The 23,996-nt window shown below is 36.8% G+C and overlaps 1 long non-coding RNA gene across 1 annotated transcript in view; it reads right to left on the bottom strand.

The window, feature by feature from the left end:
- Positions 1-15,394: 15,394 nt before the first annotated feature.
- Positions 15,395-23,996, bottom strand: part of LOC107052414 — a 140,584-nt gene continuing 131,982 nt past the window's right edge. The window contains exon 6 of the long non-coding RNA XR_005842965.2: positions 15,395-16,254. This is a non-coding gene — a long non-coding RNA (uncharacterized LOC107052414). The remainder of the gene's footprint in view (positions 16,255-23,996) is intronic.

Consider the following 23,996-nt stretch of genomic DNA (forward strand, 5'->3'; position numbering starts at 1 on the left):
CCCCGACCCAAGTGCAGCACCCTGGACCCTGTGCTTTAGGAGAGCAAACTTCTGGCTGCTCAAGAAACTGCTGAGTGGGATCCTCTGGGAAGCTGTCCTTAAGGGCATGGGTACAGAAAAGAGCTGGCAGCTCTTTAAGGACACCCTTCTGAGTGTGCAATGGCTCTCCATCTCCCAGCAGAAGTCAAGCAGGGGAGGCAGGAGACCGTCGTGACTGTGCAAGGACCTGCAGCTTAAACTTAGAGAAAAGGGGGAAATGTATAGAAGGTGGAAACAGGGTTGTGTATCCTGGGAGGAATACAGGGCTGTTGTCCGTGTGTGTAGAGATAGGATTAGGAAAGCCAAGGCACAGATGGAGCTGAACTTGGGGAGGGATGTGAGAGATAACAAGAAAGGTTCTACAGGTACGTAGGCAGGAGGAGACAGGCCAAGGAGAGTGTTCCCTCTCTGGTGAAAGGCAATACGGAGCTGGCTTCCTCAGACATAGAAAAAGCTGAGGTACTCAATGAGTGCTTTGCCTCAGTCTTCAGTTATATGTTTAGACATGTCAAAATTATGTAGTGATCTACAACTTAAAGAAGCACTAGAGGAAGAGGAAATAATTAACCTGTCTGTACTTTTGTAATGAGTTTTCTTGGCTTCATTACAATTAAAAAGGACTTTCACAATTTAATAACTTCAGGAATCCATTTACTCTACTAGATTGAATGTCATGGGCATTTATAGTATTGCGTTGCATATAGCAATTTGATTATTTAGATAGGATATTAAAAACAAGGGAATAATGTTATTGTTAGTGACTATTATTATTAAATATATATTTTAAATAAGTATAGATAAAATTCTATCGTTTGATGTGCTTCAGAGATGCATATATAGTTATGGTCCATGACATCTTAATTTCGCAAACAAGAATTGGAGACCATATGCTGTTGCATAAGTTTTAATACTCTTCCTTTTAAATTCTTTTCTTATCATGTATGAAATTAGTTCAGGCAATATAGTCTCATTTAAAGAGCAAATTTAATGAAAATTTAGACTTGACAGTAATTTTTCCATTAATTCTTCATTGACAGTGTAGGTGGAAGTCTTTTATTTAGATTTAAAGCTTGATAATTCCCAAATAGGTAGAAGAGTTATCTACATTTTTTTGGTGGAATTACTTAATCAGAACAATCTTCCACTTTTTAGAAATTCAAAATTCAAAATTCAAGGATTTCTTTCAATAATATCATTAGAATGCTATTATAGCAACTTGGATGGATTTACACAGTTTCATTAGTAAAAGCAATCTCAAGTAGAATGTAAGTGAAAAAGCTGATTAGAAGATAAATACACATTCTTTTTTGTATCAAAATGAATGTTTAATTGCTTACTTTGGCCCCACTTTTATGAGAAGAATAGGCTAAAGAAATAAAACAGAGTAAACAGATAGATTAATTACCACTGTATTTTACCACATTGACCATCAATATTTTTGGGTGCACCAGGTTTCAGAAACAATACAGAAGCAATACAGAAAATGATCCTGAAGCATTGTTCAAGTTTTTTAGCAATGCTTTCTTAGCACTGCCAAAAATTGTGCAAATTTATGTGTAACTCATAACATAAAGTCTAATACTTATTGTTTCCTAGCTTTAACAAAACACTGTTTCTTAATACTTTCTAGCTAAATTCTAGATATAAATTTTTATTATTATTGAAAATACCTTAGTAACTGTCCACAGCAATATCACCTGCTAAATGAGATTATTGAAAGTATTACAATATCTCTATGACTCCCATCTATAAAATAAAAAATAATACTTACCGTCAGATTTAGTAAATTTCTGTAGTGCACAAGACCAAGATTTTGAAAATATTGTCTTTGCCATTAATGGAATTTAGGCTCCCAAAACATGTAAGTGACTCAGCAGCACACTAACCCACTGATTTCCATGGACAAATTAAATTTCAAGGAAAGTCTTTTTCTGCCCCCAAATTTTTCTGTTGTGGTATATTTTCCTTGGAGTTCACTCTGTCCTGCACCTTAGATGAATACAAATACTGCTTCGAAATAGTTTAAACTCCTTCTAATTATGGTCACTCCTGTCCTTTATTGCTAGTTATGGTGCAACTGTTTAGCATGTTGAATGTGGAGTATATGTAAGCCTTCTGACTGATACAGGAAGATCTCAACAAAGCTGAGAATTGGAAGGGAATTAGGAGATAATCACCACTCTGAATGAGAGAATAATTCTTTCTCAAGGGCTACGTTTTGTCAATCAAAAGGATGTGTGTTTATAGATATAAATAATAACATTGATTTGCTGGTGTATGAAGCAATACATACTCCACAGATGAACTGCTGGGTAGCCATTACTTCTGAAGGAGTTAATTGTGTCCACGTTGAAGGATGTGAGTTAAAACCATTCATGCCAGACTTTGGCACCAATCACTGTGCTCAATACATCTCAATACCAAATACATTCGGTAAGATAGGTGGGGGTGTTTGTTTCACTTTATGGTTTTATGGAAAACATTTAAATGAATTCGTAGTTTGAGTCACACTGAATTCAAATATAGTTTGGATTTTCTGGAAAAAAAATAAAATTGCTACCAAAGCTTTCATTATTCCTCAAATTTTTTTACCTTTCAGTTATACACATCTGGATCATGTTAATGCAAATGACTGTTGGTGCTTTGGAATAACATGAAGGATATGTATTGTTCATACCAATGTGTCAGGCTTCTAATTTGCAGTGACACTATCCATTACCATGAAAAATGTTGAGTTTCTTGATTAGGACATCATAATTTCAGTACTATATATCCCAACATTTTAGTTCTCAAAGTGAGTGTTTGCAAGAGTATGGGATATCAGCAGAAAGTTTATAACAGTGTTCACTTAATCCTTCATACGATTCATATCTCTCATAGAAGAGACTGTTTCTGAACAGAATAGGATGCAAAGTCCCTCTGTGTAGAAAAAAAAAATGCAGTGATGCAGTGATAACATTTTTCAGGTAGAATATTAGAAAGGCTTGTAATCTGCATACTATGCTCTCTTGTTGGCTCTTTGATTCTACTACAATTGTTAAAATATTTTCTTCTAATGGCAGGTGTCAGCAAAGATATAAAAGTAAGAAATAATTGTTGGGCCTAACAGTATTGAGGTGCTATTGGTAGCGTTATTTCTAATAAGTTATTAGTAGTGTTATTTCTAATTGCCCAAGGCGTATGCAGGTAAACTGTACAATAGGTGGTGCCTACTACCATTAACATGGAAAACATTCTCATTATCTTTACTTTTGCAGGGAACAGAGGACCAGACTTCTGTGGAATCTTTCTGAAACATCAGATTCTTCAAAGCACAAATTAAAGCTCACCTGAAGATACAATATAGTTTCATTTTGGACTAGGTATTAATTATTTTCCAGTTGAGACATATTTAATGTCTAAGTTTGCAAGCATAATGTACTTCTCAGAATGTAAAATTAGCTAAGTACATTCAAGCTGTAATTTCCTGTAATAATCTTTTTTTTTTCTATTCTACAATATATAGCACAGCATTCAGAGAGTAAAAAAAAAATTGCTTATCTTTCCAGGCACATTTTGCAACAAGTCTTAAAGCAAATAACTATTTATATTTTCAGTTTCCATCAGTGTAACATATACACAATTTGGAGGACCATTTCATTCCAGTGAGCAAATGCAAATGCATTGGGTAAAAAGAGATATTTTTTGCTGAAGTTTGATCTGCTTTTACAACTAAGTAAGTAGTTCATGGATAATGCTAGCTCAGAATTCCAGCAAAATATGAGAAGAAGAAGGTAAACAGTAATCTTCTGAACATGTATGAGACGTTTATCTAGAATAATCATTTAGGTCAGATTTGCAGAGATCATACATACATTTTGAGCTTCTACCTATCACCTTGGTCATACCTGCTCCTAACAATCCAAGCAAGACTGTTCCTCTCTGCTTTTAGAAAGGTAAACTTCAAAGATCTTATTTTTGGAGTTTTCAGACCGCATGTGCAAAGGTCTTTAGTTTTACCTAGATCTTTCTGAAATTCAAAGATGGACGCTCATTTTGCATCTACAGAGATGAGCTGTCCAGGTATAAAATCATGTTAAATATATTTTAGAGATCACGATATATTTTTCTCCTTTTTCTGAAAATCTTTAGCGTTTTTGGATTGTCTTCTTGACAATGTGAAGTGTGAAATGCTCATGAAGTATCTTAGCTGGAAAATGTTCAGGAAATAGTGGCACAGTGGAAAGAACTGACAAATTAGAAATGTTAAACTGGAGTAACAGAGGAAGGATTAGTTCAAATTGCATGAAGCCGACGCTCCAAATAATTCAGTGTAAAATAACTTAAAAATCATCAGTTGTGAAAACAGTTGTAATACTTGGTAAAGAAAGACAGAGATTAAAGATTTCTTTACTCCATAGTTAGAAAGCTTTTAATCTCCTCAACAAGTAGCTTTTAGTGGCTGTTTTAATGCTTAGTACTTGCTGTCTAGTCCTTTCTTAATATACCTAGTTTGTCAGTGACTTGCAGAGTTCTTGGCTGTAGTGGTGCCTTCTTGAGTGTGCAACGAGTGCCACCAACTAGATGAATGTCACTGGGAATATAACTCATTGGTTTTAAATACACACAGTACTGTCTGACTGCATTCAGTGATTATGGTTTATTGAATGATGAAGTGAATCAGTGCATCCCTTCTCTTATTATATACCATTTTGTGCAACTTCTACTTCATTTCTACTTCACTTTCTCCTAAGGACAGTTTTCCTCTTTCCTATTCCTCTTGTATACAATTTTTTATCTATTTCTAAGCACATCCACCACTGCTGCTTGAATTTCCTAATTTCAGCTATACCCTTTCTGAGAAGCTGCAGCCATATCTGAGGTTGAGTGCTTAAGGGATAAGGTATTAATACTCACCACTTATTATTACAGCCATTTCACCTCCATAATTCTTTGGAACTTTTCATTCTGTCTCCCTCCTTCTCTTGCTACCGTTCTTTCCTTGCACCATCAGTGTACTTCTTACTAAATCTATTAGCAAACATATTTAATGCAATCCTCAGTATGGAAACACATCAGGGTTATCCCCAGCATTTTCTCATTATGGAAACAAATCATTATATGAACCAAATGTAATCATTAATAATATTTTAACGGCTTGAATCCCTATGCTTTCATGGAATCATAGAATGATCTAGGTTAGAAGGGATCTTAAAGAGGATCCAGTTCCACTCTCCCTGCTGCAGACAGGGTTGCCAGTCACTAAATCAGACTCCCCAGGGCCCTGTCCGACCTGGCCTCGAATGCCTCCCTCCTCTTATGTTCTTCTGCTCTCAGAAAGACATCCTTAAAGAGCTCTGTTTCATTTCTGTGGCCTTGGGGACAGTTTCAAGGGGGATCCCATCCAATAATTCCTTAAATGGATGGAAGTTCTCTCTCTTGAAGTTCAGGGTTCTGACTCAGCTCTCTACCAGGCTCACAATCTTTGAGATCACAAAATCTATGAGGGCATGGTCACTGCAGCCCAGAGTGCCTCTAATCTTAGTTTTGTTAATGGTCTCCTCTGCATTGGTGAGCACCAGGTCCTATTTTACTCAGAGCTGTCTATGAAACCCTATGAAAATAATTCTGGGAGGCGATATGCATTTCCAACCGCCTTTTAATTGCATTCTTTCTGTTGTGTGGGATTCCTAAGGACGAATAAAAAGGACTTCTTCCTTCTTGCAAAGCACTTTCTGCTAAGGCCACATCTTAATTTAGAGCCTGAATCTCTGTGATCTTGAATCATTAACAGTATTCTAGATTTTTTTTTGCAAATATGTTGGTGAATGAATATAGTTTGTCTGTGAAGATCACAAACATAATATTCCCTGTGCTGAAATAGTGATGTTCTGATTGTACATACGAAATAAATCTGAAGTGCTCTGCACACAACCACACCATTTTAAAGGGAATTTTCCTACCCTGCTGCAACAGTGTAGAATGACAGATTCCATTGTGTACAAGTATGCCTAGGAAAGAACTTGTATTTCCTAACTAATCAGCATGACTCTTCTCCCTAGACCTTTTGCATTTTTTCACTCTTTGTCCAGTGTTGCACAGTTCAATCCATGATACTATTTTCAAGTATATATCAGAGAGAAAAGGAGAAAAAGGTTTTAAGAATTCAAATGAGGTGAAGGACATTTTGGTTTTTGTCTGATAAATTAATTTTGGTATAAATCAGTTCTAACACCTTTCTCCTTGGCTTCCTGATATGTACGTGTGATTAGAATACCTCATGTTTTGGATCAAACAGAGATTATTTCTAGTAGTCAGAGTTACATTAAAAGCACTGCACTTAAATTTAGGTGCTGTTTTACTTCTAGCAAAACTGGGGGCCTTTTTTACACATATAGTGTGTTTGCTTTTATCATTGGTGATCATTTGTGGGCTGCACGAAGAGAGTTGGAAAATACCATATAAAGCTACAGACCTGCAGAAAGAGGAGAACCTGTGCTACTTTTCTTTGTGTTGTTCCTTGTCATGGGGATGTGAGATCTTCGTGTTCGTTTAGTTATGGTGGAGTAATTCTTCTGCATATTTTCCCATGTTTCTCAAGTAGGAATCTGTACAGAAAATACCACAATAAATCTGCTTTAACACAGAAGACATGACACACAAGGAGTGCCCCCTTAGGTGCCCCCGAAGTAATTGCCCATCTTACAGAAATCATTGCTGAATGGATATGGCCAATAACTCTGTATGATCTGGTAATTTCTAGCTGCAAATAGTGAGGATGTAGACATAATTCAGTACGTTCTCAGGGCTGCGCTTCCACATGCTAGAAGCTGAATTGGCCTTTTGGCACCAGTGAAATAAGAAGTTAACAAGCTGCTACAGACCCTTTTTACACCCCAAAATTCTAAGTTTTTAAGGGACAAATACAAGTCCTTGCTTACAACTTAAACATGGGAGATGTTTCTATTTTTCAGTTTTTTCTCTTCAGTCTTGGTCTGAATATTAAATGAATGTTCTGTCAGCTTCGTCATATATATAACCTTTCCTTCTGTCTAGTCTTGGACTCAGGGCCCCAAAACTGCATGCCATTAAGAAGGTTTCACAGAAATATTGCGTTAACTTATTAAGTATTACAAACACAGTATCTAAATCAAGATAATCTGAGGGAAAAAGCAGTGTTCTTTATCAGATACTACACATCAATCCCTAGAAGACTGTAAGGAAGATGGAATTTATTATAAAGGTTCACTGTTTACATAAACATTAATACTTTCAATAATATTGAATGCAGTGATGGAAATAAATTATTAAATATACATTCATTGATATTTCTGAAGGAATAGTCATTGTACCATTATGATAATGATTTTCAAAGGGCAAATTTTACTGTTAAAAAACAAAATAAATCAATCTGAATTCAAGAGAGATTTAAAAAACTTTATGGAGCATAGTTTATTTGTTTACCAGATCAAATATCAAAATACCTCAACTTATTTATGATAAACTTCCCTTGAGCAGGAAACTTGAGTTAAGTTTTGTGTTTAAGTTGCAGGATCAGAGGAGACAGCACTGCTAAAAAGATTGTGTAGTAGAAGCGTGATTATGAGAACAGCCACCTTTTTGTAATCCGTATTTATGTGCCACAGAGGTGCTTGCATTTGACATCCTGCTGACCATCACACCATTGCCTACGTCAGTAACTTTTGGTGAAGATATAATAAGTTTAACAGCCTCTTTATTGAAAACTAGACAGATAACTGCTAGAAATGTAACTACTCGGAATGTGAAGGCGCATTTATTACCCCTTAGTACTGTTTCTTAATGGAGGATGGTGGAGAAGGATTAAGATCCCCAAAAAATGCTTTGTAGGAACAGTTGAGTTTTGGAAGGATGGATGTTGTTTTAGTTTAAATCTGGTTTTCTGTTTTGGCTTTGTTACAATTGTTTACTGCATGTTGCATGTAACATCACCTGCATACAATGGAGCAATTGAAGAATTATCCATGTCTATCTTCAACCTGAGTAACTGTAGGCTTAATGTCTGAAGCCATATCCTACCATATGCCAAATTCATTTTCTTAAAATATACAGTGTGACCTTTTCACTCAGGAAGCATTTACTTAACAACACTCTTCTTTCCCCTTTACCCAGTTCCTGCCTGTGTATATAGATCCAGTATCTTTTATAATTCTCTGTCCCTTGGAAGCTCACAAATTTCATGTATCTTTACTGATGTTATACTGACTAGTCAAGGTTTGAGAGTTCTAAATAACCATTTATGTCTCTTATCATGTGATACCGTATGAAGATTTATGCAGAACTAAGACATAATATCTGGGTATTTTATTTTTCAAAGACACAATAGACTATGTTAAAGAATGTATTCAGATCCTTCTCATGTAACTAGTGGACTAGAGGAAACGGCTTCAAGCTGCGCCAGGGAAGGTTCAGGCAGGACAGTACGAAATACTACTTCTCTGAAAGAGTAGTCAGGCCCTGGAATGGGCTGCCCAGAGAGGTGGTGGAGTCACCGACCCTGGAGGTGTTCAAGGAACATTTGGACGTTGTGTTGAGGGACATGGTTTAGTGAGGACTATTGGTGATGGGTGGATCTGGGGTCTTGGATGATGGGTGATCCTGTGGGTCTTTTCCAACCTTGATGATTATACGATTCTATGATTCTAAAAGAAAACTTTAAATGGCTCTAAGTAGAATTAAAAAACACAAGTAATAAAGAAATATTTGTTTTAAGAATGCTCTGCAATGCAAGCATCCTCTACAACATTTAAAAACAAATACACAGTCAAATCTCTGCCCTAATTAAGTATCCTCATCACAGCACTTACACTGCTCTGAAAGAAATGAGTTTATTTGACCCACAATCAAACTTAGTGCAAGAGGAGACAGCAAGAGTAAGGATGTGTGGATCTTTAAAATGAATCATAACACTGGTAGTAACAGAAACAAAAACTAAAATAATAAGGTGATGATAATCATACTTTCTTTTTTGAGGAGCAAGAAAATCAATGCCAAAGGTGAAAAACAAATAATTTTCCATTTTTACAGGTCTGCAGACTACCTGTCCTCTCCAGATGTTAGAAGTTACAGACAGGTGGCCAGTTATCTACCAGATTTGAAAATGAATTGATGTTCTGAATTGACATCACAAATACAAATTCATTTTTTCAAAAACCTGACTTGGATGACTTGTTAAATACTCTTCAATCTGACCATTTTTCTGTTTACAGTCATATCTGATCTCCTTCTACAACCAGGTGACTTGCCTGGTCGATGGGAGAAAGGCTGTGGATGTAATGTACCCAGGGTTCAGCAAATCCTTTGACACCATCTCCCACAGTATTCTTCTGGGGAAGCTGGCAGCCCCATGCCTTGGACAGGTGCACTCTTTGCTGGGTAAAGAACTGGTTGGAGGGCCAGGCCCGGAGTGTGGAGGTGAATATCCAGCTGGTTACTGTTCATGAGTGGTGCTCCTGAGAGGTCAGTACTGGGGACCGTACTGCTCAAAATCTTTACTGATGACTTGGACAAAGGCTTTGAGTGCACCATTTGTTAGTTAGCAGATTACACCAAGAGGGGAGGAAGTGTTGACCAGCCTGGGGCTAGGAAGACCCTACAGAGGGATCAGGACAGGGTGGATTGGTGAGCTGAGGCCAATGGTGTGAGCTTTAACAAGACCTGGTGCCGGGTACTGCATTTTGCTTACAACAACCCCGTGCATCTGCAGGCCTGGGCTATAGTGGCTAGAGTGCTGAATGGAGGAAAAGGATCTGGGGTTGTTGGTTGATGCTTGGCTGAACATGAGCCAGCAATGTTCCCATGGCATCCTGGCTTGTATGAGAAATAGTGTTGCCAGCAGGAGCAGGGTGATGTTTGTCCCCCTATACTTAGCTGTTGTGGAGCTACACCACAGCTACACTGTACTGTGTTCAGTTTTGGGCCCCTCACTACGCGAAAGGCATTGAGGAACCAGAGAGTTCCAGAGAAGGGGAACAAAACAGGTGAAGGGTCTTAAGAAGAGTGGCTGAGGGATCTGGGATTGTTTAATATGGAGAAGAGGAGGTTCAGGGGAGACGTTATTGTTTTTTACTGATACCTAAAAGGAGGTGGGAGTTGGACTCTTCTCCCACATAACAGTGATAGGAAAAGAGGTAATGGCTTCAAGTTCTGCCGGGGATGTTCAGGTTAGATATCAGTAAAGATTTTATCTCTGAAAGAGTAATAATGCATTGGAACAGGCTGCCCAGGGAAGTGGTTGGGTCACCATCCCTAGAGCTGTTTCAAAAAAAGGGTGGATGTCACAGAGAGTGACACAGTCTAGAGCAGTCCCAGGCACAGGCTACTGGTTGGACTTATAGGTGATCTTATTGGTAATGATTCTATGATTCTGTGATACTGTGATTCTACATTCAGGTGATAGTATGAAGAGTACACAAGCCAATATCCCAGCTGTAGAAATCAATACCCACTCTGACTTGTTGGCATTCTTTAATAGCAGCAATATCTTGAGCTGACATCACACATATAATTCTACCAGTAAAATTTATATTTGAAAGTCCTTTACTGTATTCCCTTTGGATCTCATTGTTTATTGAATAGTTGTAGGTTACTCTGATGTAGCTTATGTACATGTCAGATAATTTTTTCCAACGGTATTTTGAAATCTTTTGGGAGTCCACTTCTAGCTAAGAAAAGAAAAGGCAGACCACCTTACATTCCTCCACCTTGCACTGAATATTCTTTATTAAAACAGATTCCCTTTTCATCTCCTCCAATGCACATTGCGCATAAATGAAAAAGTAGTAGCAGAGTAGTTGCTATAGGAGCAGCAGTAAGGTTAAAGCCTGAATCATTACCTGCAGAAGTAGTTTGCCAAAAATTTTAAACTGTAGGGAGTAGCATAGAACTCAGGCTATTTCAGTGGCATTTCATATTCCAACAAGCATGCTATAAATTACTCTGTATATGTTTATGTCACAGGGAGGACAGTTCCATTTGCAGCATGTCTGCACTTTTATTCCCAAGAGGTTCAGTCAGACCCACAAACTGTGGCTATGTGTAAGAGTAAGACCAGGGGATGTAAGGCCATCACGAGAGAAAGTTCAGTAAGAGAAATTATATATGCCAAAACTATTTCTTTTGTGAATATGCAATCAAGTTGTATGCACATTAAAATGATGTAGGAAATCAGCCCTAAAGAGATGTAAGCATTGCCATTTTCACAGAGACAGAGGTTTTTGCCACCTCCCAGCAGCTCTGAAACACCTCTTACCTTTTTTCATGTCTTTTCAGGCTACAAACAAGAATTCTAATATACAGATTCAAAAATGAAGGGAGAAAAAAAGAAATAAAAATTCCAGTGAAAACATGTCAACACCAATAAGGATTGGAAATCAGACATCAACCTATATTTAGTGAGGCAGAGAAACGCATTTTCTCTGAGAACAGTTTATTCTAGAGTTGCTAAACAATCTTCTGTGCACTGCTCAGTGCTGGAAACAAGGACAGACAGACTGGTCCTTGGTACTGTATGGCAGTTCTAGAAAATTATTCACACATTCCACTGGTTCCTTTGCATTTCTCTCCTCATTCTTCCTTAGCTAGATACAATAAATGAAGTGTTTACATTCTGATCCCAGTTACTGCCCTATAAACTTGACAGAATGTTGTCACCTGTGAGAATGCCTCTGAATTTGTGTCAGTGCAATTGAATATAACAAAATCTGGCAGTGCAGTGAAAAAAAACAAAACAAAAAACAACAACAACAACAAAAAAGGCAGAGTACAATGAGGTCTATTACTCACAGGGGAGTATATTTGTTATGAATTAACCCAGGTGCCAGGAGGAATATATTGCTGCATTACAGCTATTTATATATGTGCAAATTTCTCTCTTTTTTTTCTTTTTCTTTCTCTCTCTCTCTTTTTTTTTTTTTTTTTGACTACTAAAAACTCATCAAGACTGCAGTTTATTCAGTTTTCTAAGTGCATAACATAGAAGTAGTGCTGATGGTTTAACAGCATCTCAAAAAATTCTTGACGTGGATTCTGCTTTTTTTCTTATGGCTACATATATTCAAAGATGTATACAAAATATTTTATAGATCCATTTGTCATTTCTACTTTGAGTTCAGTTTTCACTCTTCATAGAGCTGCCTTCATGCAATTAGTCAGCTTTCTCTAGCAATACCTCGCCTCATACTAAAACAAGCAGAAAAATTGTTTGTTCCCAACAAATAATGTGAATCAGTCATGCAGTGAACGATATGTCCTGCTCTTTAGAAATCTGTTTTTGTTGTAGTTGATTATATTTTATTTTTCTAAATGGATAAGTGATGTTGAATCTCACCAAGGCGCCTACTTTTTTAGTTATCAAAAAACAGGACAAGTTTGATTAAAAAAAAGTTAAAATAAAAATTATAAGTTAAATTGATTCTGTGGGTCACTTAAACCTGGAAACTACTTTAATCTACAGTTACTCCCATAATGTTTTCATCACACTGCAGTACAGCTTCCAGTGTTAAGACCCATTTGGGTCTAACTGGAATTCTTATTTGCACTCATTCCTTAGGGAACAGTAAAACCTTTTCCTTCTGATTTGGGAGCATGCATTAATAAATTCTTGATTTATTAAATGCACCTCAAGACAGCGGTCCATTTCAAAATCTTATCACTATACACAAAAGTAAAATATGCTGAGAAATTAATCTAATTCCGTTCAGATTATACTGTCAGGCAGTGTCTACAGTTTACAGGAGGAACGTTCTGGTTACTGCTAGCTCTCATTAAAATTAATTGGCAGTACCGCAGGAGTTACTTATAATATCTCCGCTATCACATGCAATTTGTTTTATAGTAACTCCATGTTCCAAATCAGTCACCTTTTTCTGTATCTGGACAAATTATCTGTTAGAGTTCATGTTTTCCTCCCAAAAGTTAATACCTTTAAACTCCTTGCTATTACTCTACATGACAATTCATTTGTCAAGCTACAGTAAAATTAGAGCCTTGGGATCTATTCCAGTAACCCTTAAATATATATTTTAAAACTGAACAATAAAAAGCCCCAGAAGACCCATGAAATTGGTTGAAATCAGAATAGTGTGGACCTGTTTAGCTATCATAAAATGTTACTTTTGAAGCACCAGGTCAATTTTAACACCAAATTTCTCAGCCTCGTGTATTAATGATGAGAACTCTTTAAATATATTGGACAAGCACCACAGTGTTAGGGCATTTTCATCCAATGCTGTCTTGAAAATGAAATAAAAATATGTCAAAAAGACACTCTCCTCTGTGATTGGATTTTCTCCTTTTTCCAGAGAAGGAAAATCCTTATTCCTTTTGAATGTGTGCTCCTTTCATGCCACTCTCTGATGCACTGTCCCTCTCTCTATCTCTTTTAGTAGCTGAAATGATGTTGATACAGATTTGAATGTCAAACTAAGAAGTCATTTTTTAGTCCTTTTGTTTTGTTTTGTTTTTGTTTTTGTTTTTTTGGTTAAGTACAAGACTTGTTCACCTTAAGCTAGGATCAATTTCATACTGTGCACATCCACAGGGTAGACATTCCTGTTTCAGCCCATGAAGGGTCAAGTTTGATTTAATTCTATTTTTCTTTTCAGAAGAAAAATATATAATACATTTTTTAACATAAAATTGCTTGTTAACAAGTTTGATTATGGTGAAGTCAAATACTTTTAATGGTTCCAGTTTTATCCAGCTTTTTCAGGGAAGTGAGGAACCCAATGCATTTTATCCAAGTTCACTGAGGTGAGGAGTGTGAGGAGTGCAGAATTCGAAAGAAAAGACCAATCTATCATTTAATGTTTTAAAATGGCTATCAAGTCTTTGGGAGTGCAATTCCCATTACATTATACATTATCCCCAATACACTGGGAGTACAACGTGACTCTGAACTCACAATATCTGGGAAGGAACAATTCCAGCAGAAAAAAAGTGGACTAGCCCACTGTGTGGTACTTAGATTAATACTGCTACCGAATTTTGCCTGCTGCTTCTCTAAACTGGCCATGAAGTTTAGCTATTTTTAATGAATGTTGGTTCAAATCCAAATTATGCACATGCATGGTATGTTATTTTTCTCTTTAAGTTTAGATTGGAATCCATAGCAGCCTTGGAAAGCATACAAATTAAAACAAAAGACATCAGGTGCTGAACAGAGGGAAAGTTAAAGGTGCTATTTATCATGTGCTTGCAATCATTGCTGAGTGATGTATAGTGATTACTTTTTTCTTTTTTTTTCTTTTTTTCTTTTTTTTTTTTTTTTAATTGGCAGGCTTCAGAGACTGCAAGGGGAATTGGTGACAAGATGATAGATCAGTTTCACCATATTGGCTTGTTGATCCAATAAACATAAAGTCAATATTGGCATTTGTCATTCAGCTTTGGACCCCTACAGACTCCTGCTGCTGATTAGTCAAATACTTCACCTCCTCGTAATTACTGTTTCAACAGCAGAGGCTCTGAGAGATCCTCAGAGGAACAAACTTTTACAACTTATCTGCTATGAAGTGCTACTTAGCACCAGTTGAGTGAGAAGTAGTAAGCATATGGTACGAGAAATCAATGACAGTGTTTGAACAGCTTAACCCTGCTGGTCCTTGCACGTTAATAGATTACTAATGCATCACTTCCCCATTAGAAGGAAATCAGTATGATTAGCATTTTCTCTGTACAGACTGTGAATCACAAATTGGAAAAATGTTTGCATGCATTTTTATTTATTCCCTTGAAAAATGACACCAACAGAGAGGCTGGGACAACCTCTCCCATCACCTATGCTTAATTCCTTGGCTTGGATTCCAGAAAGAAATTTTCCCATCAGGTACAGGCTGTTAGAGACTAAAGGAAACAGAGTTAGGTAATAGAAGTGAAAGAAAATGACGTCTTTTCTTACTTTGGAAAAAACAGGTAAGAGAAATCTTGCAGTGCCAGCTTCTTCCATAAATAGTATTTCATTATTAATAATGGAGCCTTCCATCTATACAACTATATGAGAATATCACAGTGTTTGTGACTTCTACGTGGTTTGGGACATTGGTAATAGCAGCAGCTGAGGTGTCTCAAGGTGGACTTGAAAAACAGTTCGGTTCTGTGTGGCCTGCATTTGCAGAAAGAAGTGTGTGAGGTTTTGTTGCATGTAAGATTATTTGTTGGAATGTGACCCTAAAGAAAATCAGAGTTAAGTGCTCTTCTTTTCTATGAAAATAACTTTCTTAGTCCACAGAAATTCATAGTGTAGAATATGTTTCTTGAATATTCCCAAGAGTAAAAATCTGGATTGGCTCCATCTACAGATCATATTCTAGAAAGACACAGACCTAAAGACCAGACCTCTTTTTGAGATATCATTTTACTTCATGATAAAAATTAAATCCAGCATTATTAAAACAAAATCCAGCATTAAAGGGAAGAACCATCTTTGAAAAGAAGAAGCTTTAAAAGATTAAGCTTAAAAGATCCAGCTAGAAGACATTTCATAAAGATATTTCTTCAACAATACAGTCCGGATTCTTGTACTTACATAGCAATAAAACTTTATTTGTTCTTCTCCAGGAACTTTCTCTTTTCTTCACACATGGATCTACTTATATTTGAAGGGGGGTGTGTGGAGGGAGAAGCAGAAATGTTCTTGTTGTCTTCTGGAGGACTGTTTTCCCTGTTATCTCTTGGTTGTTTTCAGCAATGAAAGTGAGATGAGAGGTGAAAGAAAAAAAATTATTTATTTTTAAAAGGCCACCCCATTGATAGCAGTAGAGTTATTCTAGAAAGATGGCTTAGTGAATTCTTCTATGCCCAACACATACATATGTACACAGGTATGCGTTCTTCCTGTTAGTTTTCCCTATGTTAATGAAAAAAACACTTCTTTTTCTCTTTTAGCTGCAACAACTCCTTTACCTTTTTCATTCGCTCTTGCTCATAGTTCCTTCTCACCTGAACTTAATTTAATTCAACCTATTGGCTGCCCAGTGATAAACTTTCGTTAAGCCAGGATGCAGACATATTTTTCCTCAGGGCTTAATTCTGCTCTCAACTCATTTTCACATGTGCCACCACACAGTCCTCCCTTTCTCAGGAAATGACCTCCCAAAGGATTTATGTTTGTGTCAGCCACCTGAATTCTTCAGAAGTGCAGCACAAAACAGAAAAAAAATCCAAGCTAGAAAAGCATCTCTCTCTTCAATGGGAAATCTGTAAAATAAGACACATGGGTAGATCATTAGTGTGATTTCCCTAAAAATGAACCAGTTAGTGGAGACCATATTATACCTATAGTAAGATATATGAATAAAAATGTTAGAGAATGGAATTTATGAGACACAGGTACATTTATCTCTACATAGGTAACACACCAAAAGCAAATGTACCACAAACAAACAAAAAACACATAAACCACCAGCTGAAGGAAGATACTAACTTATGTCTGAGTCTAAACTCTCTGACAAAGAGGGAGCAGCAGCACCCTACAATACATCTTATAAATGGATATGAGTGGAATCTATCTAAGAGAATTATGGAGGATTACTTAGTGTGGAACATGAACAAATCTAGTAGTTTAAGGTAAGTTTCTGTCGAAGATATGTAAGTAATTCATGTTTATTATATGCATGTTATTCAAAGCCATAATGTAGAGCTGTAAATTTGCACACTAAAATTCTCAGAATACTTAATAAAAGACTCCGATTAATTAAAACATGCTTCAGATCAGATCCTAGTATAATTCTCATGTTTTTTCTCATAAGGTCTGTTTTCAGGGTGTGTTCTTGAACGGCACAAGTTAATTACAATCATACAGACACTAAATTTGAAGTTAGCATTTCTTTGAAATTTTGCCTTGTGTGCTTCTTCTGCAGCAATAGTAAAGTCATAGCCAGAGTGAATCCATGTTGACTACTCCAGATAAGTTTATTTTCTTCTACTTGCTTGGAGGTGACATCCAGAACAAGCTGTTCCATCACCTTCCACGGAATGGATGTGAGGCTGACTGGTCTGTAGTCTCACAGGTCCTACTTGACTTTCTGAGGGCTGGAGTAACACTGCCTTTCCTCCAGTCCTCAGGCACCTCTCCCACCCTCCATGACTTTTTGAAGATGATAGAAAGTGATTCAGCATCATTCTGTTGCTCCCTCAGCATTCATGAGTGCATCCCACCTGGATCCACAGATGTGTGTGCATCAAGTTTGCCTAGATTAGTAGATTTGAAGATTTGGAAAGATGGAAAGCTGAAAAAACTTTGTTATTTTTTAGAGATATTGATACTCTTAATTGTTTTTAAAGTACTTTTATTTTTTCAGGGAGACTTTTTCTGGCTTTTTCTAAGGGGATCCATGAGGATGTGGCATAAGGAGATAAATGTGAACTATTAGGAACATCTCAACACTTACTACAGGGCTGACTTTTACAGCACTCTTCACACTGTTACAATGATAAAGCTAAATGTAAAGTCTTCCCTTACCCATCCCCTATGCCCCATGGTGTTTCCAGGTCCAGTTTGTATCGTACAATAAAAGGGCACAGCCCATGCTGCAGCAGGGAAGAACACTGCAGCAGTGCTGTTTGTCACTAAGAAATGTCGCTCATCACCAAAACGCAAGTGTCTGTAGCAAATCTCAGTTTTGATCATAGTGCACTTGGGAATAGCCTCTGCTTGGTCAATCTAGTAGTCATCTATAATGTCATGACTGTGGGGAAGATGAGAGGAGAGCACTGGATGTTTTGTACCTTGGCTTGAATGGATGGACCATAGGTGATGGCTGTTTGGGTGTTCAAAGCTGACATTTTTGGTGAAGCATTCCTCTATAATACTCAATCAGCATGAACAAATGAGCAAGACGGGGCTGCACTGCCATTAGTATGCTGGTGATATGCTATGTTTAGAAGTGATTTTGACAATTACTTTGACTATAAAGTAAACAGAAGATATTACTGGGTGATATGTTTCAAAGCCTAGTACTGACAACGCACTGGGTTATCGTCATTATTCATCATCACTTTATGTCTCTTTGGTGGCCCTGGGAGGGAGGGCCAAATATCACACAGCTGCCTTTTTCAAAGTGATATAAAATCTGATTATTTCAAAACAGAAAAAGGAAATATCACATGGGAAAGTAAAGCAAAGACAAGAAAAATAAACTAAAACTAAAGTAAACTAAAAACTAAGGAAAGCCTTTAAACAGTAGTATCTGTGAGTCTGTGATTTTGTGGTCTGAGTGAAATACACTGGGAGAAAAAATCTCTCATTGCTTATGCTTATGTTGTCAAGAAAATATTGTTCATTTAAAGTAACTTGAGACAAAACTGAATGAATTGAATGAGGTGGAAACATGAAAGCATAAATGAAGTGTAAGTGTGACATTTAGTTTTCAGAGAAAGAAAAGTTAGGAACAGCTGAACTGTTTAATTCAGATGGAGACAGGGTTAAGGGTGCAAAAATGGAATAACGAGGAAGAGATCAGAATTGAGGAATAAGAACCACATTATTAAAGGAAGAAAAAGTGAGGTGTAGGCCTATGATTTATGAGGGCTAAAGGAAAAACAGCATGTGATCCTAGTCCATGGCCTCTGGAGGCAGTATGGGTTCTTACAGTGACATCAGCGGTAATTAAGTCCAGCTTCCAGGCAGAAAGACAAAGAAAACAAAACTGAAAGAATATGTAACCAGAATATAGAAGTTAGATGAGACAAAAGAAAGCGGATTTTGTACATAACACACGAGGAAAAAGACAGGTGTATTTGTGACATGAACAAATATTTTTAATGATTTGCTTAGAATATCGATCATTTTCCTGACTATGAAAAGCCTTCTGTAATCTAGTAAAAAAGTAAGACAACTTCTATTAATACTAATTAGACACCTGAGGGTCCTCATGAATGTAGTCACAGTAAATTCATATGGAGTTCAGACTAATAGCTGTAAAAATTTCTGAGGGTGTAAAATTAATTCCATGCAATGTTAAATTTCACATGGTAATTCTTGTTTTCTGTGGATGTTTATTCATATTTTTGTAATAATCATGGGGACCTAGATACAAACACACGCCAATTTTATTATAACAATTTTCAAATAACATTTGGCCTTCAACTTGCTCATAATGCTTTTTAATGTATGACTGCTCCACACTACAGACAAACTCCTACAGAATTATGCATTAAATTACAAAACTACAAAAAAAAAAAAAAAAAAAAAAAAAAAGAGGGAAAAATCATGTAGGATAATCATTGTTTTTATAACGTATACTTCAGGATATAGCATACTGTGAGCATTAATCACACCAGCCAAATGATCTGTCAGCTATTTAAAAGCATTGCCAATATAAATCATATATTTGCCAAAACTTTAAGTGTTGGTTCCCTGATGTTTAAAAACAGCACTAAAATAAGAATAAACCCCAGTGGCAGCTTTGCCTCCAAAATCAACAGCAAATTAAGTTTCTCAGTAATTTTACTTAGTGACCAAAGAGAAAAAAATTACTTCTATTATTTAAGTCATCCTTTGAGAATGCTATATAAAAATACATGTTTCGTAGCAGCTGATGCATTTGTTGTGTCCCACTTTTGCCACAAGTCCTCAAACTGATATCTTCTATCATCCACATGAGAAAACTTGGGAAGTCTGAGACTGAAAAGTAACCATAAATAAATAAACAAATAAAAAAGAATCAGAGCTCACAGATGTCAGTGGAATCTTTCAGTGGTTTCCATGGTTTCTGGACCAGTTTTAAAATCCTGACTATTCTCTGAAGTAGAGTTCGTAGTTACATGTGAACAGGAAGCTGGAATATTAAATCAGTTCTTTGTGTACAGTGGTAGTTATGTCTCTGAAAGAAACTTTATATCTTTTCAATTAAGAACAGTCTGTATAGGTTTTGGATTCAAATGGAAAGATTCTATGTTTTAAGTTTTCTTCTATTTTTTAAACAGACCTTCTTTAATTGATCTTACATTCTAAATGCATGCAAGGTCTATTACTGCATTTTAATATTTTGAGGTTAAAAATGAGAAAATGGCAAATATTAGGCTGGCTCTGACAATGTTAACTAGTTTTTGCTGCATTGCATTTTGCATATTTTATGAATATGTATGAATAATGAACTGTGGTAAGACAATGGATGCATTTAAATGTGGAAGAGAAAACAGGATTGTATATGATGCACAACCAAATTATTGTAGCCAGACGCTATCACCTATCAGCTTCCAGATCTGAGTCCTTCAGTGCTGTCCCAAGACAGGACTCCTCTTGTCTGTATTTCTGAAGATTCTCAATAGAAAGAAATAGTTAGAGAAGGAGGATGACCAAAGGAAATGAGGGGAAAGGTAGTCTGTCGTCAAAGGAAAGGTGTAATTTATACATCAGAAACTTATAATTTGTTTTAGCAGTATCTGTGCCTCTGGCTGGTTCTCTGCTCTGTTCTCCAAGTGGAGTTACTTGTGCTTATGCATATGTTTGTCATATTTGCACTTAGTTACTGTATTCTAGGACTCTATTTTTGAGATTTTTTTTTCCCATTCACAACAATAAGTGAGAACTGAATTTATGTCAAGCTGTATAGAAAAGAGAAACTGGAAGAAGACTAAGGCATGAAAATACTGGCTTGAGAAATGAACAGCTTTATGGTAAGAAGCTGCTCAGAGAAGCTGAGAGTGCCTAATTCCTGCAGGTGTTTAAGTCTGGGTTGGATGGAGCCCTGGGCAGCCTGATCTAGCACCTGATATGGTGGGTGCTAATCCTGTCCCTGGCAGGGGGATTGGAACTAAAGGATCTTTGAGGTCCCTTCCAACCCAAGCTATTCTTTGATTCTGTGATTTGAAGCAGAAACTCTGCCACCATACCTCCTCTGGCACTCCTTGGCTCTACTTGGCACGTGTCCATTCCTTGGAGTTCTGACAGTTCCTCTCACCACAGGCTTCCTCTGATACCCTACACTTAGGAGATGTCAGATTATGATGTAAGATTAATGTTCTTGTTTGTTTACAACAAGTTAACTTTTACCCCATAATCACACTGTTTTTCAGAGTCAAACTACTAAACATGGTGCCTCCTGGCACCATGAAGAAGAACTTGTTGGGTTTTTTTGTTTGTTTTTTGTTTTTGTTTCAGTGGCTGTGTATCAGCATCAGTAACACTTCATGGCTATTCTTACTGCAGAAACAAATCTGCAGTACTTTTTGACACTATTCTGTGTATTGCAGACCTGACTTTAAGCCAAGGGATTTACATACTGCATTCATTTCAATTACAGGGGCCTTCTTCTAAGCTGTATGCTCACAGACCATGGAAAACAATGATTCAGCAGTAATTCTTTCTGTGCAGAAAGTACCTGGGAATTCCAAACTTTTATTTCACTTCTATTATTAATTCCATTGGTGAGCATATATCCTCCTTTCCATATACTCACCTTAGATTGTGTGAGGCTACAGAGATGTGACATGTACACCATAGGGCTGATCACTCAAAGCTGCCCTAACCATCTGCATCCACTGCTGTCTGGTGACCGCATGAGACTTTAAGGACATAAATACATTGCTGAAATCCATAATCAAATTGCCATGGTTATGTTCACACTGTTATCATATGTAGGCTCCAGAGACCTCAAGCTGAGGAATGCTAAGTCTTCGTTTCTAATTACTTGTTGCTTTACGTAGATTAAGTGAACCATGTTAGTGGAAGCCAATTAAGGGGAAGAGAGAAAAAGAAAAAAAAAGAAAAAGAAAAAAAGAAACAACACCACAGTCAAGACCTGCATAAATAAATCCCAAAGCTATCATTCATCTTCAAAAGGAAACTATAAAACTACAACAGAGAGGTATGGGTACTGTTACAACAGCAGCAGCAAGCCAAGTGCTAGAGAAAAGATAAAGTTTTCCTTTCAGCATAGTAAAAGATCACGAAAATCCCAAAGATCTGTGTTCAGCTCTCACCTCAGTTTTTCTAGTTGTAATGTCACTTGCCATGTATCTAAGATGAGAAAGGCAAGGTTAACTGGCAGATGACAGTTAACCTAAGAAAACATTAAAGAGATTTTACTCCTTCAAGATTCAGTTTACTACATGCTAATTTTTAAAAACTTTAAAGAATTATTTTATTGCAGAAAGCCGTATGAAGCAAAACAGCGGACTTTAGGCTTTGTCAAGAACAACTAGGATAAGCATGAGACAAGCACCCCCTTACTTTTGAATGTTAACGTGCTGTTTATAAAAGTGCTTTTCAACAGTGCATTCTTCATCTTTTCTACACTGAAATATACAAGGCTTCTGCTTATAAAGCTCATGACAAGACATGTTAAGTCAGTGTTATTGCAAGACTGTTCTTCAAATCCATTGCTATTCTCAGTTGCTTTTTCTCTTTTCAGCTACTTTATGAATGTTACACTTCTGCATACACTGCTCACTTTGTTGGTGCTCTGACTTTGTGGCTTCAGCTCACATGTCCTTTGGAACCTTTCACAAGGGGAAACCAATCAACAGTAAATCCTACTGTTCTATTAATGTTTAAAGTATTACACAAAGCAGTGATTAAACCTGAAAAAGGTGAACCTTATTCCATGTATTGTAAAGGAACAGAAAAAGGCTTCCAGGAGCTTTCAGGAAAATCCTCGTAGTACTTGCTCCCCAAACGACATGTTGCTATTGATTCTAAACAAATTAAAAAAAAAAAAATCAATGATCAATTATATCTTCAATGACAAAATATATTTAGTAACAAGGGGAAATCCATGAAGTAGAAAGTCAAGGGACACCACCAAGATGACTGAAGTATGACTCAGGCTTTCAGGCTTGGTCTGTGATGCCTGCTTCTGCCCTGCCATCGACTTTTTCAAAACACCCCTTCCTGCGTGCTGAAATGGGTACACAGCTGACTGGATTACACTAATTACTCTGATTTTCTCCTGTTCCCCTTCTATTTCTATTATTTTCTTTTTATCAACTTCTGCTCTGAATCTGTAAATCCCCTTGATTTTTCTATTCTCATTTTCTCTCCTCTCAAAACTTCCCCCTCCTCATAAAAAAATGTGCCTTATGCAGATATTTAATTAGTAATTGGTAAGGTAATCCCTATCTTGAGGTACATTTCTTGGAAATTCAAAGTCTGCCCAAACCTAAACTGCTTTGAACTTTTCCTGAAGTGAAATTCCTTTAATTTGTTTGGTGCAAAATCCAACAAAATCTCCCAGACATCCCCACATGCTGACATACTAGGAACTTGGCTTACATAGGGCTTTTATATTCTCCTTTGCCAGTCAGTGCTGCTCACCAAGGAGCAAATATATCTTCATGGTTCTGATTTTGAACACTTGATGTGATTAAAGGTCTTGAAAGGAAGTTACAATTCTCTGGCCACCACTCTCATTCCCAGAAACAGAATTTACACATCCTTCTCCACTTACTAGTTTGTATTCAATAACCCCTCCCGGTTTCACATTAATGGTACACCAAAGCAAGAGTTTTAGAATGTTCCTCTTATACTAACCATATGGTCTCCTAATATGGAATATGATGACTGTTAATCTCCTCAGTCCTTACACGCAAGGTAAGTATTTCTGGAATCTGTTATAAGCTGTATGGATGTACGTCTTCCTAAATTTAACACGCAATAGAATTCATTATCGGATTTTTCTCTTTCATTTTGAACCTATGTAATATTAAGAAAGTCATACAGTTGAAAGATAAATGTGTCCTTCAAAGGAAAAAGAAGAGTATAATCCTGTTATTTCTAAGTTTGTAGGGCTGACATTTTTCTCTCCTTGGAGTTTTGTAACAGTATGACTCAGATAATTGGATCGAAAGCCAAGGGCTGTCACAACTTAGATACAAAAATAAAGCAGTACATTCAGATACATTTACAGACATAGTCCAAGATATTTATTACTATGACTCTGTTAAAAAGAAACAAACAAACCACTTCTATCAGTACAGGGAACTCAGTGTTCAGTATA

The sequence above is a fragment of the Gallus gallus genome, chromosome Z (genome assembly GCF_016699485.2).
Source record: "Gallus gallus isolate bGalGal1 chromosome Z, bGalGal1.mat.broiler.GRCg7b, whole genome shotgun sequence".
In the NCBI taxonomy this organism is placed as follows: Eukaryota; Metazoa; Chordata; class Aves; order Galliformes; family Phasianidae; genus Gallus; species Gallus gallus.